Genomic DNA, 19,792 nt, shown 5'->3' on the forward strand with positions numbered 1-19,792 from the left:
ATAGCTTGCTGGACATTTTTTTTATCATTATTAGACTATCAGACTATTCGAAGAGGGATACAGTCTCTTGTTTGCTGAATGTTAGATAGGCCTACAGCAGCCAATGGAACTCACAGGGAGTTTAAAAGAGGAGAGAATGCACGATGGTAGGCTCTGACAGTTATTTATTCAGACCCATAACTGGTCAATCTTCATGGAGTGAATAGATAGCCATCTGCATCTTATTCTAGTCCTATATTTATTATTCAAGGGTGTCATTACAATGGCGAAGATAAGGACAACAAAACTTATTTAATTTAACTGTTGAAAGCAAAGAAGGAATGAAGCAACAATGGAGAAAGAGGAGGTAGGCTATTACACACATGGTAAAACATTAAGGTAAATGTTTTGAAAGGTATATATGTCAGCCTGCAAATTATACACATTTTAAAATAGGCCATATTATATTTACAAATATAAATGTGACTTTGTAGGCCTCATGTCCTGCACCAGCATCACGTTCTCTCCCAGCTTCATGGTTTGAATGAGGTCAGTAATTCCAGTACTTATAATACAATACAGTATACTAATACAGTCCACACTCAAAAAGATTAGGCTACTAGAGCTTGTTTCCTTTATTTTCCCAAGAGAGCATGTATACATCTATTGGCTTTTATGTTTTTGTGTAATGTGCGGTAGCCTATATCATAAACAATGTATTGGATAATGGCACTATCATTTGGGCTTGGGATCACAAAATGTCTTTGATGTATGGCTCATCAGGCTTGGATGTTCATGCCGATCAAAGCTCTAATCAAATCCAGACACATTTATATGCTTTAGAATGGCACTTACGGTTTTGGCATGAAATACCGGGTTCGTCGTGTGACAAGTCATTTATGTTCGGGATGTAACATTTGTAAAATACCAGGAAAATATTTAACCCGGTTATGGCTTGCTTGACACATTTTTTAATACTTTCCATATTTGCTGTCTGGGGAAAAGTTGGGAGGCAAAAAAAACTTTACTTTCCCAAGGACAGTTCACACATTAAAAAAAATAACATAACTGCCAAATGTGTTTTAGTAAGACTATCCAAGGGTTACTATTAATGAATGCAAAGTTTTTTTTAAATGCATGTGTGTGTTTTGTTTTGTTGATGGATATGGTTATGTTTTTCCTGAATGGTCTCTCGGCACTGCTCTGATTTCAAACAGAAAAAAACTTTATACAACTTTAATTGAATGCATCTTTTTCAGTTACATTGAAAACAATTAGACTGTGGCAACACGGTGAGCGGCTGTGCATGAGACAGGTTGAAATATCACTAGCTGATGGGAAAGCTAGCCGGATCAAGCCTGTGTGACATCACACACTCATCTGTGGGACCACTGTTTGCAGGAAGAAGAGTTTGTGTGAGGAGACATGGCTGCTATTGCAGCTGGGGTCCACTGTGACTCTAGTTGGATGCAACGGTCTGGTCAATCCAGCCACGCAGGTAGGCGACACGGGAGTAGACGGCAGGGGTACTGACGTTGCAGTTGGTGGTGCCCTAGGACACGATACCCAACTGAAACCACACGCCACTGCTCTGACACACCAGAGGACCGCCGGAATCACCCTGGAGATGGAGGAGAGGATAGGAGCACTGGCACTGGTATAGATTATGTATTAGGGGCCGAGTTGTAGCCTATCTGACTTCCATTGTCATGCCATTGCCAGAGAATTTGGTTAAACAAATCTGTACCTGGCTACTTTAAGATAGTGCATGTTTTGGGTGAAAGGTTATTGCTGGATGAAATTATACGAGAGTGATTAGAGAGAAATGCTCAGTAACTGACTGGAGAAAGGTAGCCTCAACTTGCTCCAGGAGGACATGGGAGGTCATGTCCTAACCTGACACTCCGGAGGCTCCGGCGCAGATCATGGCGTCAGTGATCCTGTTCTGGCCCCAGTACTGCTTGCACTGAGCAGGGCTCAGAAGAGGAAGGGCCACCTGCTGGAGGATACGGGGGCTTGCTGGGGACAGGGGACATGGTTAGGAAGGAGCTCAGTGCTCTAATGAAAGCTGAGGTGGAAACATTGGCACAATACATTTTACATTTTAGAAATTTAGCAGACGCTCTTATCCAGAACACCATACTGTAGTGAGTGCATACTTTTCCGGAAATAATGCAATAGTGCTATATTTGCAAGTGCAGTGTGTGGGAGTTTCTTTCCACTAACTGAGATTGAGGAAGGAAATCATGTTGCAAACATTAGGCCTTTAGCTATGATGCAGCTGTTTTCTTAAGAGCCATGCCCATGCTGACTGGTTTACTGATAAAACAGTTTTTGTGTATTTTACCATCCATTTGCACATACTCTTGTATTAACTGTAAATCTATCATGTATCAATAATGGTTCAGTAGCTTGTGTGGCCACTCACAGGTGGTGCCAGTCTTGCCCCAGCCAGTGGTGACAAAGTGGGTTCCAGGGGGGAAGGGGGGAAGGCAGTGCTAGAGGAGGCCAGGCACACAGGGGACACGCGGGAGGTGATCTGGACGGAGGAGGACAGCTTCAGCAGGGTCAAGTCGTTGTTAAAGTTCTGGCTGTTGTAGTAGGGGTGGGTGATAGCCTACAGGGATCAGGGAAAGATGTAGACACAGATAGTGAAGTGATTCATCTTCGAAAGTGAACAGAATCTCAGAACTCTGGTAAAACCTATGAAGCAGGCAGGCATGTTGTGGTTAAGTGAGCGGATCTCTCCCCAGGCTTCTGGACTTACCCTGGAGATGCTTTTGACCTGGATGGGGTTACCTGAAGGGAGACTTGCCAGGGCCAGGAGCCAGATACGGCATTCTGCCCGTTCACAATCTTCAAGCCGCTCACCTGCGGCGGGATGCTAGGCACTCCGCAACCTAGGGCACAAACACAGTCTCAAACAACACCCTATCCTCATATATAGTGCACCACTTTTGACCAAAGTCCTACATAGTTTTGATTGGCCTCAGAGTATGGACTGACATGCCTTCAGTAACTACCAAAGTATAATACAACACTTCACCTCCTTTTTGGCCAGGGCTTCTTTTAGCTATTCATCTCATTAGGACTTACCTATGTGAATAAATAAAGGATCAAAAAGATCAAATCAGTTCATGTTACCAGACGTTGATGATGACACCACTCACCCAGGGCTGAGGCCATCAAAGCGAGAGCTGACGATCCAGAGCATGGCCATAGTGTAGTAGACTGTGCTTGACGTCTCTTTGTCCCTCTCCCTCTTATACCCTGGCAGGCCCATCAGTCATGTCTCCCACTCACCCACGGGTTCCCCGAAGGTCTGATAGAGCTGGGAACAGTCAGGTGGAACAGGTGGGAAAACCTCACGCCTCAGGGACAGTCAGATACACGCTTGTGTTTGCCATGTAGTGAACTGTACTCTATGTGGACCAGGCCTAAGCAAAAAAGGCTTTGCACAATGATTCCAGGGAAAGATGCAGTCATAATTTTTTGTCTTTATGCTGAGTGGAAAATATGCCCAGACCCCAAATTTGGTCCTCTGAAATGCCCTTGATGCCTATTTTTCTGGTTTCTTATCACGCTGTCCAATTGGAGTTCTGATGATGGGCAGAACAACAACATCTTATAACCGTGTGTTGCAATCCCACAAGCAGGGTGGAAAACCATGGTCAGACCATTCTGTTTATATGCAGCTGAACGTGACCGCAAAACGATCAAAAACAAAACACTTGATTAACATTATGGATTCAGATCATATGTTTTATGGAGCCCTCTGTGACAAAAACATTTGTTTTATTAAGAAAGGAAGATATTGTTTATTCATCTATACAAAGTAGCAGTAAGGACATGTGTTCAAATTGCTATTCCAGATCATACTTTGACACATTTAAAATGCCACTACATTTGAGGGTTGTAACAGAGGGCCCACCACCATGAGGATGAGGCCACTGAGAAAACCGCCAGAAAATAGGATCTTATCCCATTAAGTTTTGAGAAAGAGACAAGTTTATCAACCAATCAGGAACAAAATATACATCTGCACATGGTGCTGTCTTCACATATCATAATCACATACATACCTATTTCTACTTCTTCATAATAAGATTGCTACAAGATGAATGTCACTTTTGAGGGAACTTTTCCGATGAGCAATAGTGCAGATGTTCATACAAGTTTATAAGACTAAGCACTTTGTGAAAACTGTTAATGTACAAAATTAATTTGTCAAATCTAACCCCAGGGAGGGTATTTGGGAGGAAGTTAAAGAAAAACACAAAAAATGCTTATCAGAATCCAGCTTAATTGGTTGTGATATATTCAATCTGATTAAAGTGAAGGTTGTGTGAACTGCACAACAGCACAAGGCTGTAGGAGCCTGCCATAGATATAAATATTACACAGGATGTTCTCAAGAAGGGAAGTGATGACACAGGCCAGGTCTGCAGTAGGTTTTGTGTGAAGCCTGGGAGCTGAGATGTGGATAGGATGTGGATTCTTTCCTGTAGATGTCAGGGATTTTAGTCGACCTCCTCGATGTTTGGGCCAGAGGAGGAGCCAGCTCCAGCACCTCCAGGGAAGCCTCCAGGCATACCACCTGGCATACCTCTGGCAGGCCTCCGGCACCCTGATACAGATTGGTAATGATGGGGTTACACACCTTCTCCAGCTCCTTCTGCTGGTGCTCATATTCATCCTTCTCTGCCGTCTAGATAAAGACAAGGGGAGAGACGAGAGAAGAAGGGAGAGAGTATGAGAGGGTAAGAGACACAGGTGGTGATCAGAATATTCTATCTTATATGATTTATTTGTTTCAAACATACTGTGAAGCCTACTTTTACCATGGGAGGAAATGCATCAATGTGAAACCATTGCTAACCACTAAGAACACGTCCTCCGGGCTGATCTTTTCCGCAAGCTTCTCGTCGTCCACGGTGCTCTTCATGTTGAAGGCCAGGGACTCCAGCGAGTTCTTAGCTGTGACGTTCTCCTTCTGTGCCTCGTCCTCAGCCCTGTACTGGTCAGCCTCTTGCACCATGCGCTCAATGTCCTCCTTGGTCAGACGTCCTGGGGATAACAAGATACAGACACATCATTATATAATTGCCCATATGTGACATATTCATTATCTCCTACTCTCTCCTGTTGTCTCTCTTTCTTTTTGGGACTCTTTTCTTTGAGGAAAGGGTTGGAAATAAATAAGATAGTTGATTATGTCGTGAGGTTCAAGGTTGAGGAGGCATACCTTTGTCATTGGTGATGGTGATCTTGTTCTCCTTGCCGGTGTTCTTGTCCACCGCAGACACATTGAGGAGGCCGTTGGCGTCACTGTCAAAGTCAAAGGTCACCTCGATCTGGGAGACACCCCTGGAGGCAGGGGGGATTCCGGTGAGCTCAAACTTGCCAAGGATATTGTTGTCCTTGGTCATGGCTCTCTCCCCCTAATACACCTGAGAAATAAATAATGGAAATGGATTAATACTAGATAGAATCATGGAGGGTATATGTGATCTGGCTACTTTACACAAATGTTGGCAGCTGATAAAAGACTCACCTGGATGAGCACTCCGGGTTGGTTTTCTGAGTATGTTGTGAAGGTCTGGGTCTGCTTGATGGGGATGGTGGTGTTCCTCTTGATGAGCACGATCATGACCCCTCCCGCCATCTCAATACCAAGGGACGTCCAGCAGCAGCAGGTCCTGCACACTCTCTGACTTGTCACCGGCCAAGATGGCAGTCTGCACAGCTGTGGAGGACAGAGAGGAGATGTTGGATGAAACACAGTGACATTTTCCTGCAACACACTGAGATACCTACAGACGCCATAAGCCAGAGCCTCATCAGGGATGATGCTCTTGTTGAGGTCTCGCCCATTGAATAAGTCCTGCAGAAGCTTCTAGATCTTGGGGATACGTGTGGAGCCTCCCACCAGGACGATGTCGTGTATCTGGGCCTTGTCCATCTTGGCATCTCTCATAGACTTCTCCATGGGTTCCAGGGTGCTGCGTAACAGGTCAACGATGAGCTCCTCAAAGCGAGCCCTGGTAATGGAGGTGTAGAAGTCGGCACCCTCATAGAGGGAGTCAATCTCGATGCTGGCTTGGGTGCTGGAGGAGAGGGTGCGCTTGGCCCGCTCACAGGCAGTGCGCAGGCGCCGCACCGCCCTCTTGTTGCCGCTGATGTCCTTCTTGAATTTACGCTTGAACCCGCTGATGAAGTGGTTCACCATGCGGCCTCTCAGGTGGGTGTCGCCGGCGGTGGACTTGACCTCAAAGACACGTCTAAGGTGCCGCCGCCCAGGTCGAAGAACAGGACTCTTGCGCTCACCGCCGAACTGATAAGAGAGAGCAATTAAGTCAGTAGGACTTTCAAAGGACTAATCAAGCAGACCTTGTGTGAGTCGTACAAACCAATGTTTTTTTGTTTGTTTTGTGGTTCCTGTACCTTCTTGTCCAGGCCACAGGTGATGGCTGCAGTGGTGGGCTCGTTGATGATACGCAGGACATTGAGTCCAGAGATCACTCCAGCATCTTTGGTTGCTTGGCGCTGGGAGTCGTTGAAGTAGGCAGGGACTGTGATGACAGCATTGTTCACTGGCTGAAGAGGGAAAAACAATATTAGTTAGGTCTAGTGTGTATCATCCCTAAATAGATTGTCAGTTGGAGTTATTAACATACAATGTATACCCATCCAATCTTTTCAAACCTACATGGGGTGCATGGAGTGGGTAGGGGCTAAGACTAGATTTGGAATTGAGGTTTTTCATTTGGTTAGTCAGACTCCCTACCTTGCCCAGGTAAGCTTCAGCATCTCCTTCATCTTGGTGAGCACCATGGAGGACACCTCCTCAGGGAAAAATGTCTTCCTCTCTCCCTTGTACTCTACCTCCATTTTGGGCTTGCCACCATCGCTCACCACTGTGAAGGGCCAGTGTTTCATGTCCGACTGTACCACGGCATCATCAAACTTACGACCAATCAGACACTTGGCATCTTTGGACACAGGGATGGCAGAGTAGGGTTGATTTTTAAAAGTAGGATGAATTTGTCTGTGGACACTGGTCTAAGGTCTGTTTTGCATTTCCCCCTAATGGATTGCGGTGAGGCTGATGGATTTAAATCTAGTACTTTAAGGCCCTCAAGTAGGGACTACTGATAACAACAGGCAAGAGGCTACAGCGCTGAGCTTCAAATAAACCTTGATTCTGTTCCCTTTGCCCACTAGAGGCTTCATCTAACTACCCACTGTGTGTCAAGGTGAGGTGATGTGCTTACTGAACACGGTGTTGGTTCATGACCACCTGGTTCTTGACAGCGTCACCGATCAGCCTCTCCGTGTCGGTGAAGGCCACATAGCTGGGTGTGGTTCTGTTGCCCTGGTCGTTGGCGATGATCTCCACCTTGCCATGCTGGAAGATGCCCACACAGGAGTATGTGGTCCCCAGATCAATGCCTGCTGCTAGTCCTTAAGACATCCGGCAACAACAAGACCTGAATTAAAGTTCATTAGTGAGAGGAGAATTACTTGAATTATTTGAGAATTACGTAGGCCTACAGTATCATACAAGAATGTTGAAAGATGGGGGGCGCTAGAGAGCGTGCTATGGAGTAGACGTGCTTTGCTAGAGCTCCACTCAATTCTGAAACAAATTAGTATTTATCTTAACCTCTCACAACCTATAACTTCAAACAAATATGACAAAGGGGAGAGGCACCAAAAAAGGGGGCGCTAAACAAGATAATTGGAATGAGATAGACAACGAACCAATTTCAACGTCGCCGACCCACGAGGAGCTAGCTGAAGAGGCTAGCTTCCAAGAGTTCCCCACAGATCCTACTCAAAGTGACATACTGGCTGCCATAATCGCACTAAGCAAGAAGGTGGACACAAGGTTGGCTGATATCTCAAAGAGTATTGGGACTTTGGCCGAAACTGTGAAGGCAACTAAGAGAAGGGTGCACGAGGTTGAGCAGACGATAGTCGATCACGAGGCCAGGCTACAGGACATAGAGAAACAGTGCGCAACGTTCAAAAATGACAACAAAACCCTGAAGGCCCGACTGGAAATGCTCGAGTCGCATTCAAGACGCCAGAACATCCGAATATGTGGGATCCAGGAGGACACTGAGAAAGGGAAACCCAGTGAATTTGTCTCGGAGCTGATACCGGCATTGCTGGGGAGTGAACACTTCAAAACGGCCATCCTGATCGACCGCGCACACAGATCACAGGCAACGAAGCCGGCCAAGGGCGGGCCACCAAGGCCATTCATTGTAAGGCTGCACTATCCCCACACCAGGGATCTCATCCTCAAGCTGGCTAGTCAAAAGTTCCCCCTTAACTACAACGGAGCCAGGGTGTCTTTCTACCCAGATCTTACCTTGGAGGTGAGGAACCAACGGAAAGAGTATGATGAGGTACGCAACAAATGCAGGGCGGCCAACATCCGATATGGATTCCTCTTCCCAGCCCGGTTTAAGGTGACAGTCGAGGGATCAACACGTACGTTTGACAACGCAAAAGAGGCCGATCTGTTCTTGACAAGCAAGCTCCCCGGCTGAGGATACAGAACGGCTAAATGGCCAAATACAGGCCAGGAATGTGTTTGAATTGAATTTCCGGCCTATGTCTTTTCGATCAGAAGATCAGAAATTGGGACTTATAGGATAGGTGAGATGTTGTGGCTAATATAGCATTGTTTGGCATGTCATGTTTTGGCGCCACTCACCCCCTAACGTGAGAGTTAAGTTAAGTGTTATTTAATATTAGTTTATATGCGGAGCATCTATAGACGACGAGTTAGTTCAAGCTGTATGTCTAGACACCCTAAGGTTTGTGTGTTAGCCAAGGAGTGCTTCGTTTGGGGAAGTCACTCAGTAAAGGGATGGGAGGGGGGATGGGGTCTGTGTTTTATGTTCACGTTTATTAATACAGGTGGCATGACAAGCTCCCGTACGGCGGGACGTTTTTCTTCTGGGTTTTGTATGACAGCAGCAATTTGCTTTAAAATAAGAAATGCCACATAGTGACCGAGCACAGAGTAGACCAGGTGGAATAAAGATAGTCAGCTGGAACTGTAATGGATTAGGGCATGTCGTGAAACGAGCTAAGGTTTTTTCTCATCTTAAATCACTGGGTGCTGACATAGTGCTTCTTCAAGAAACTCATATTAAACGCTCGGCGCAGGCCAAGCTACGAGTCAGCTGGATCGGTCAGATATACCAGTCTAACTTTGATGCAAAAGCGAGAGGGGTAGCAATCCTGATAAGGAAAAACATTCCTTTTGTTTACTCAACCTCGATTTCAGATCCTAATGGTCGGTATATTATTGTTGCTGGTACACTGAATTCAAAACCAATAACCTTGGTCAATTTATATGGACCCAATTTCGATGATCCATTATTTTTTCAAAGGGTATTTAAGGCCATACCAAATATCTCGGATACAAGTGTTATTGTTGGAGGTGACTTTAACTGTACGTTAGATCCTCTTTTAGATAAACAGCTATCAAGGTCACTTCAACAATCAAATGCCAGTGTCTGTCTAAATACATTGATGACAAACCTTAACATTGTCGATATTTGGAGACTGACGCACCCAACAGACAGGGATTATTCTTTCTTTTCATCAGTTCATAAATCATATTCCAGAATTGACTATTTCTTGTTGGACTCCAAACTAATTTCAGCAGCTGAATCGGTTACCTATCACCCCATTCTAATTACGGACCACTCTCCTCTGTCCATGGTGCTGAAACTCGACAATATGTCGACAGGTCGGCGACCGTGGCGCTTAGACGCATACCTGTTGAAAGATGAGGCTTTTTGTCAGTATTTGAAGGAGCAGATTGCCTTTTTCCTCAGAACTAACGACACGGGGGATGTTGACGACTCCACCCTTTGGGAATCTCTAAAGGCTGTGATTAGAGGTTACATTATTTCTTATACATCAGAGAGGAAGAAACGTGCCAATACTAGGCTGAGAGAAATTGAAAGAGAGTTAGGGGAACAGGAGAACGTTTTTAGGACAAATTCCTCATATACAGTCCTTGAGAAGATCACAAAGTTAAAATATGAATACAATACCATCCTTTCGAAACGGGTGGGCTCTTTACTTGCTAGAACGCAACAAAGTTATTTTGAACTGGGGGACAAACCACATAAATTATTAGCAAGACAGCTAAGGCATGTACAGGCATCTAGAGCTATTCACAAAATAAAAGACAAGAAGGGTAAAATAGTAACAGATCCGCAGGACATTAATAAATGCTTTGCGCAGTTTTACTCAGAGCTATACCAATCAAAATGCGATGCTACTGATCCACAAACTATGGAACGCTTTCTCGCTGAATGTGAACTTCCTAAACTAGACAGGGGGGCAGCTGCTGCACTCGATGCAGGGATAACCTTAGAGGAAATTAACACAGCGATAGCACAATTTCCAAACAGCAAGGCCCCGGGGCCCGATGGATATGTAATAGAATTCTATAAGAAGTACTGCGCTAGTCTATCTCCACTTATGTTGCGAATGTTTCAACAATCAAAAGAAAATGCCAAACTCCCGCAAACACTGTATGAGGCTACAATAGCCCTGATCTTGAAAAAAGATAGAGATTCCGTGGAGATGTCGTCGTATCGCCCCGTGTCGTTACTCCCCATAGAAAACAAGGTGTTGACAAAGATATTGGCAAACCGATTGAAAAAATATATTTCCGACATCATACACCCTGACCAGACAGGTTTTATCCCGGGCCGACATATATACTACAATTTGAGACGCCTTTTCAACGTAATGTATCATGATCATAAAGTTGAGGCAGTGGTAATAGCTCTTGATGCAGAGAAGGCGTTTGATCAGATTGAGTGGAAGTATATGATGTCGGTTCTGGAGCATTTTGGGTTTGGAAAGGAATTTATTAATTGGATAAGAATTATTTATGCACACCCAATGGCCTCCGTGGTGACCAATCAGGAAATGTCGCAGTCATTCCGCCTGTTCAAGGGGTGCCGACAGGGGTGCCCTATTTCGCCTGCTCTCTTCGCTATAGCCATGGAACCCCTTGCTACTCGCATTCGGGCATGTCCCGATATAGCTTCTGTTAAAATAAAAGACACACAGCACAAAATTTCCCTATATGCAGACGATGTTCTTTTGTTTTTGTCCAAGCCTAAAACTTCTATTCCACCCTTACTTAACTTGATAAACACATTCGGCTCCTTCTCTGGCTACAAGATAAACTGGCAAAAAAGTGAGTTGATGCCAATATCACGGCCGGTGGATATGCAATTTCTGCAATCTACCCCGTTTAGAACAGTGAGGGACAAGTTCACAAGCCTTGGCATTGTAGTGACAAGAGACCTTGATCAGCTATTGAAAGCGAATTGGGACATGAAAATATATCAGCTTAAACAAAATATAGATTTTTGGAAAACTCTGCCTATTTCCTTGGTTGGTCGTATAAACGCTATTAAAATGGTTGTCCTACCCAGGTTTCTTTACCTCTTCCAATGTCTACCCAATTTCATACCACAAAGCTATTTTAAGAAACTGGATTCAATAGTAACTCCATTTTTATGGGATAACAAGGCAGCCAGAATTGCAAAGAAGCATTTATGCAAGTACAAGATAGAGGGGGGCTTTGGCCTTCCTCACTTCAAACTGTATTATTGGGCTGCTAATCTGAACATTGTGTCTTTCTGGAGGGAAAGTTTACCTGAGATGAGACGGAAGGATATGCCTTCATGGCTTTTGATTGAGCAGGCCTCCTGTCAACGTTCCTCACTCCCTGCACTTGTTAATAGCCCATCATATGTGAAAAAAGCCACTTATGACTCCAATCCAGTCATTTGTCATACGCTTAGGATCTGGAAACAGATTAGGGATTTTCTTAACATACCCACTGTTTACATAGACAGCCCGATTAGCCTGAATCATGCTTTCCACCCTGCATTGGATGATGTGGTGTTTTCACAGTGGAGGGAGAAGGGGCTCACAACAATTGGTAATCTATACATAGATGGTCAGTTAGCTTCATTTCAACAACTACAGGCAAAGTTCAACATGCCAACAACACATTTTTTCAGATACCTCCAAATCAGGAATTTCTTAAGGACACATATCCCACAGTATGGCATGAAGCCAAATAGTCCTACATTAGATAGCTTGATCCTTGTCAAACCCCATTCAAAAGGGTCGGTCTCTAGACTGTATGATGTGCTACAGGCCCACATAGAGGTATCCACAGACACCATTAAAAGGGCTTGGGAACAAGAACTTGGTTCAGAAATCTCAAATGCGGACTGGATAGAAGCTCTCAGGAATATTAACCACAGTTCAGTGAATGCCAGACACAACCTTGTACAGTTTAAGGTGATTCACAGGTTACACTACTCAAAAGTAAAACTGCATAAAATATTCCCGGACACCTCACCACTGTGTGAGAGGTGCAAGCAGGAGGAGGGGACGTTGACCCACTTATTCTGGACATGCCCTAAATTACATGCTTACTGGGCTCTCATTTTTGATTACTTATCTAAGGCCTTTGATAGAGTTCTAGCCCCAGACCCATTGATCGCTCTGTTTGGTACAGTTGATGGGAATAACCAGGAAGGGAAAGCTGTCTCTCTTTGTACTCTATTAGCCAAAAGGCTCATATTGCAATTTTGGAAATTGGAGACTGTACCTACCTTTGAAATGTGGTTACGGGATTTAGGGAATGTAATACATATGGAAAAGATTCGATACAACACCTCCAATAGAAGTCCATTGTTTTACAAAATATGGCAGCCGATACTGGATAAATGGTCTAGTCCCGCTTCATAACTGGGCTGACGATCTGCTGCTACTCTGTGCTCTACTACACTCAATATTTATTTTTGGCTTAACTACACTGCTTGTAATGACTATATGCTGTCTTCTTATACATGTACCACCTAATAGGATTTTGTTTTATTTTGTGTATGTGTGAGTTAACTTTTGTTTTGTCCTCTAAAGTGGCCATCCCATTCAACTGTACAATGAATGTCATTGTTTGTATTGCTGTCTTTTTTACTTTATTTTTATTGGAAAATAATAAACATATTATAAAAAAAAAAAAGAATGTTGAAAGATACGTTTCATGAAGACGATATTGTTATAAAACCGTCTCTTTTGAATATTATCAGTTATTAGTAGCTAGCAACAGGTAGTTGGATGACAACAGTGAAATGTTTCAACATGTGTTGAAAGCCTTTGGTGATAAAGGTCATCATGATCATGTATGTGCATGCGTGTGTATGCATGCACACGTGCACGTCTTTGACACTGTGTGTATTCCTTCCCTGAATGTCCCTGTCATTCACAGAGAGCAGATGCAGTCCCACGTGAGCCCCCAAATTGGAAGTGATCCCCGGGGCTCAGCTGTTCTAGAAAGTGCTGTCATGGCAACATGCCAACCAGGGGAGTGATACCAACACCGCAACTCCTTAAAGCAGCAGTACCACCAGTAGCATGCCACCAGAGCCAACAGGTCACCCTCCCCTCCCTCATCCTGTTCTCCCCTCTCCACAGATCCTTCTGGCAATACAACACCCAACTGTTACCAGCCAGGCTAAGTCAAAGTGATGTATTAACAGAGTGGCTTTTTTTTCGACAGCTGAATCCCACAAACTACCAACACATTCTATTAATATGGCTCATAGATCTGTTGTTGGAACACGGGTTGGATTAAATTAAGTGATTATTAATGAGCTGTTAAGTAAAACTGGACTTAGCCAATATCATATGTACTGGGCAGTTACCTTGTTGAAATACTTACTACTGTACTTCACTATTGTGTAATATGCAGTTACTATGGGCCTGGACTGTAATAACAGTAAATGCCTTAGAAACCTCACTGCTGGAGAAGGAACTATGATATACATTCAAGCTGTTACCTCACAATTAACTAATACATTAAGTCAGTGGGGAAACAAGGGGGGATTGTTGAAATTGAAAAATGGTGAACATGCTAAACAGGGCCAGATCATGTGGTGAGGCCCAAATATTTGGTCGTAAAAAAAGTTCTTAAATGTTTGGCAAGTAAATACTGTACCTAATTCTGTCATACAGCCACTCACTATATTCTTGTGAAAGGATAAAAGTAGCATTTCTCATATTCGGAATGGATTAAATAGACAAAGCCACCTCACACAAACTACTGGTACTGGTAAATTCCTTATCACTTATGATCTAATTCTGTTACTCCTGGTATATTCATTTAATCTGAACAAACACATTACTATCCTTTTTATGTATTTTTTAAAACGTATCTAAACTCAATAAAGGAATGTACCTTTTTCAGGACCCTGTCTTTCAAAGATAATTCGCAAAAATCCAAATAACTTCACAGATCTTCATTGTAAAGGGTTTAAACACTGTTTCCCATGCTTGTTCAATGAACCATAAACAATTAATGAACATGCACCTGTGGAACGGTCGTTAAGACACGAACAGCTTACAGACGGTAGGCAATTAAGGTCACAGTTATGAAAACACTAAAGAGGCCTTTCTACTGACTCTGAAAAACACCAATAGAAAGATGCCCAGGGTCCCTGCTCATCTGCGTGAACGTGCCTTAGGCATGCTGCAAGGAGGCATGAGGACTGCAGATGTGGCCAGGGCAATAAATTGCAATGTCTGTACTGTAAGACACCTAAGACAGCGCTACAGGGAGACAGGACGGACAGCTGAACGTCCTCGCAGTGGCATACCACGCGTAACAACACCTGCACAGGATCGGTACATCCGAACATCACACCTGCGGGACAGGTACAGAATGGCAACAACTGCCCGAGTTACACCAGGAACGCACAATCCCTCCATCAGTGCTCAGACTGTCCGCAATAGGCTGAGAGAGGCTGGACTGAGTGCTTGTAGGCCTGTTGTAAGGCAGGTCCTCACTGGCAACAATGTCGCCTATGGGCACAAACCCACCGTCGCTGGACCAGACAGGACTGGCAAAAAGTGCTCTCCACTGACGAGTTGCCGTTTTGTCTCACTAGGGGTGATGGTCGGGTTCGCGTTTATCGTCTTCAGGAATGAGCGTTACACCGAGGCCTGTACTCTGGAACGGGATCGATTAGGAGGTGGAGGGTCCGTCATGGTCTGGGGCGGTGTGTCACATCATCATCGGACTAAGCTTGTTGCCATTGCAGGCAATCTCAACGCTGTGCGTTACAGGGAAGACATCCTCCTCCCTCATGTGGTACCCTTCCTGCAGGCTCATCCTGACATGACCCTCCAGCATGACAATGCCACTAGCCATACTGCTCGTTCTGTGCGTAATTTCCTGCAAGACAGGAATGTCAGTGTTCTGCCATGGCCAGCGAAGAGCCCGGATCTCAATCCCATGTTTGGTCGGAGGGTGAGAGCTAGGGCCATTCCCCCCAGAAATGTCTGGGAACTTGCAGGTGCCTTGGTGGAAGAGTCGGGTAACATCTCACAGCAAGAACTGGCAAATCTGCTACAGTCCATGAGGAGGAGATGCACTGCAGTACTTAATGCAGCTGATGGCCACACCAGATGCTGACTGTTACTTTTGATTTTGACCACCCCTTTGTTCAGGGACACATTATTTCATTTCTGTTAGTCACATGTCTGTGGAACTTGTTCAGTTTATGTCTCAGCTGTTGAATCTTATGTTTATACAAATATTTACAAATGTTAAGTTTGCTGAAAATAAGTTGACAGTGAGAGGAGTTTAATAACTATCGGTGCTAAGCATACCATACATACCAATGTACTCATATTTAGATCAACTGCGTATATTTCATATGTGCATGATTAGTGTTCAAGCATGGATTATGCACATCGACAGAGCAGACACCATTGGGTGTGGTGTATGACACTATGACAGTGTTTGTGACATACAGTGAGACCAGGCATGACACGGAGGGCTCACAGGCACAATTTCCACTGGTCAAGCATGTCCGTGGACACTGGACATTGGACATGTGTGTCCAGAAACAGAAAGTCTTTCAATAGACAAATCATTTAAACAGGCTTGACAATAACTTTTGGCTTCATGCTACTTAAACACTGCTTAAACAATTTGAGATAAGCTTTATGCTAGTTCTTAATGCTCCTCCGTCAGCCAATAGTTGACATAAAGCTTGCTAGTGTCATTATGAGAGTGGAGTCATGTCCCTTGAGTTGGACAGGAGCTGGCAAGTCAAGCTGAAAAAGCAGAGCTGAATGCAACGCTTGTTAGAAAAGGAGTTACCTTGCTCAGTCAGTTGTGCAACGCTTCAAAGATTACCACACAAACCACAGAACAACGGCTGCTCAATTCCACTGAAGCGCTCCTTTTCCTGGACAGAAAGACTAAGAGGACGAGTGTCATGTCTATACAGAGTATATAACTACAGACAGACAGCAGACGGCTCACTGAGATTCCATCAGGGAATCAGGTGACTCAGCCAGAGAAAGTTCCAGGCCCACGTAGCTTGTGTGCCCATTCAGTGCTAGCCAACTAACTTTATCTGGTATAGGAGTTAGCTGAATTGCTGTTAGACATGTCAGTGAATAAAAAGAGTAGAAATTAGAAAAGGAAGACTATTGTATTTTCTTTCTACATTTTATCTTAATTCCTGTTTTATAAAAAAAAAAAGTGAAACAAGTTTGTCCTGTCCACAGAGAAAGAAGGAGGTTCTCTCAGGGCATGTTTAACTTGGTTCACATGGTCTGGGGGCTGTTCAGTTCTTCTTCTACTGTGAGAAGACTACAGATAACTCCTACCAGCAGCCGGCCTGTGGATTCACATTCATTAGAAAAGCAGGAAAGCAAGCAGCAAAGCACATTCTAGTTTGTACAGTAAATTACATGCTGTAATGAATTGACAGTATTTTGGAATAAACGAAGCATTTTTTTTAAATATAATTGTCTGAACCTTTCACAGCACGCTCCATGAAAATACTACACTAACCATGAAAGCATTCGCCAAGGGTTTAAGTCAAGTAGGTCACACAAAGGCTATTCTAAAAAGGTTAAATTAAGAAAAGATTCACACGCCTTTAATGTCCCACAGTTTATTACATTTAACCCTTATATAATAACAGTCCATACATACAATGACAATCCTGTCCCTCCAACATACTGAAACCTATTCTTCACTCTCCAACTCGCAGGCCAAGGAACTGAAATGTCAAGCAGCTATACATCTGGAAATAATCCTCAATTTTTTTATGAATTGCGCCAAACCCAATTATACTCGGAATTACATGTTCACTCCTATCTGCCTAAAAGACATGGACACCTGAATGTGATATCTCCTTTCTGGCAATTAGCTGGATCCGAATAAAACATCTTTAAATAACCAAAAAACTAACCCACACACATAATATCAAACTTTCACTAAGCAAGATTGTGACAAACATGTATATTTATTATAGTATTCCAGACAGTGTGCTAATACTGTCTGGAAGGGTTCTGGGGGCCTACACCCCCCCCCAAACAGGTCAAAAGAAAATTGAATTACAGGAAATGAGTTTTAAAAATGCAAAATTCTCTCAGCCTCATGGCAAAATGTGGAGAATAGATTGGGACTAGCTATAAAACTGCAGTATGCCACTGTATTGGCAATGTGGCAGAATGCTAAACATGCTACTCGTCAATGTTTAGGGATTCCCAGAGGGATGTCCTGTCCATACTCTGAGCTATTTCAGGAGAGGTGACACACAAGTACGGTCTTAAAATGCAGCCAGGGCTGAGGGCTCTTGTAGTACTAATCAAACCTGACCCCACCTTCCGGCTCTTTCTCAGAACTGAACCAATGAACAGCTACTCCGGTCACACAGGTCCACTATGACACATAGGTCAGCAGCTGGCATCCTATTTTACATCCTTAGAAATAGACTGACTAGAACAGGCATCCCCATAATTCTATTTTCATGTTTACCAATCACCAGGGAGTCACAACACATGCAAACTGTTGCTACATGCAATTTGTCAGTGGTCTTGATGCAGTTCCAAGACTTGTTTTCTTCCAGTAGTATCACATATTATATAGTTGAATCTCAGATCAAGGGTGAGAACCCCTTCTGGCCACATCATAGTCCTAATTATTATTATATCATTTTGTAAATAGTGCTTTCTTCTAAACTCACCAAGAAAAGCATAGAAATCAAGGCTTGGCGTAGGCCAAACTCCAGGTGAACGTATGTAGCTAGTTCAGCGTTGCACACCTTTCTAAATAATTAATAGATATGTTTAAATAGATACAAATTAGCATAATCAGATACAACAACGAGAGTCCAAATTGATAGAATTGTTGGTAAGTAAGCAGCGTCACTCACTGAAGGTAGATCCCACAGCAATATTATTACTTTAACGTTAGTGTACAAGACATGTAAATAGTACACACTCCTCTTAGGAAATAGGTCCCTTGTTTTGAGTCCACCACACAGTTACTACAGGTTGTAGCTGAATGTTCAAGAGGTTAAGTTAAGGACTGATCTGGGTTCAGGAGAAGAAGCTGCGGAGCTGGAACAAGAAGTGTCCCTCCTTGTTTTTACTTGTCCTGCAGCGGCCATTCATATAGTCCCAAGCAGAGCGCTTACAGTAGTTGTAGAAATGCTCCTCTGCTTTCTTCAGGGTGAGGTTCAGGTCCAGAGTTCCCTGCAAACTGCACAGAGAGAAACACGGAGCGAAAGACTGATGAGTCTGGTTGTATTGCTTTGTAATGAAAAGGCAAATATTTCAGAGGATGGACGGACGCGCACACACACACACACACACACACACACACACACACACACACACACACACACACACACACACACACACACACACACACACACACACACACACACACACACACACACACACACACACACACACACACACACTGTTGGTGAACTGGATGAGCTGCACGTCGTTCCTACAGCTCAGCAGGACATCTCTGTTGTCCAATAATATGGTGGCACAGATGAAGAGTTCAAAGGTGAATTCTGTGTTGACGGCCTGTGCCTCAGACACTGGTTTATCCTCTGGAACCATCCCAGAACATCCGTTACAACACAAACAAATCACAAGAAGGATAACATACCATTGTTATAAGCAAATACAGAAGGACCAAAATGGGCTTCTGTAAATTCATATTACTAATTGTATGGACATATACACAACATGACCAAAAGTATGTGGACACCTGCTTGTCGAACATCTAATTTCAAAATCAGCGGTGGTCCCGTTCTGTGAGTTTGTGTGGCCTACCACTTCGCGGCTGAGTCGTTGTTTCTTCTACATATTTCAACTTTACAATATATAGTGTATTTGGAACCATAGGCTGTGCACTGTTTCTTATGTACTGTCACACATCACTGTCTCACTAGCCTGGGACTTGGAAGGATGGCCACAGGAGACTACCGTCTCTCCTACACCGTGACTACCGTCTCTCCTACACCGTGACTACCGTCTCTCCTACACCGTGACTACCGTCTCACCTATAAGTGACTACCGTGCCTACCGTCTCACCTATACCGTGCCTACCGTCTCACCTTCAGTTGAAGTCGGAAGCTTACATACACTTAAGTTGGAGTCATTACAAATCGTTTTTCAACCACTCAACAAATCTCTTGTTCACAAACTATAGTTTTGGCACGTTGGTTAGGACATCTACTTTGTGCATGACAAGTAATTTTTCCAACAATTGTTTACAGACAGATTATTTTGCTGTATCACAATTCCAGTGGGTCAGAAGTTTACATACACTAAGTTGACTGTGCCTTTAAACAGCTTGGAAAATTCCAGAAAATGATGTCATGGCTTTAGAAGCTTCTGATAGGCTAATTGACAT

The 19,792-nt window shown here is 43.8% G+C and overlaps 2 pseudogenes; both read right to left on the bottom strand.

The window, feature by feature from the left end:
• Positions 1 to 1,438: 1,438 nt before the first annotated feature.
• On the bottom strand, positions 1,439 to 3,193 carry LOC120031481 (annotated as a pseudogene).
• Positions 3,194 to 4,499: 1,306 nt separating this feature from the next.
• LOC120031203 lies at positions 4,500 to 7,453 on the bottom strand (annotated as a pseudogene).
• Between the last annotated feature and the right edge of the window lie 12,339 nt (positions 7,454 to 19,792).

Source organism: Salvelinus namaycush, chromosome 37 (genome assembly GCF_016432855.1).
Source record: "Salvelinus namaycush isolate Seneca chromosome 37, SaNama_1.0, whole genome shotgun sequence".
Taxonomy (NCBI): Eukaryota; Metazoa; Chordata; class Actinopteri; order Salmoniformes; family Salmonidae; genus Salvelinus; species Salvelinus namaycush.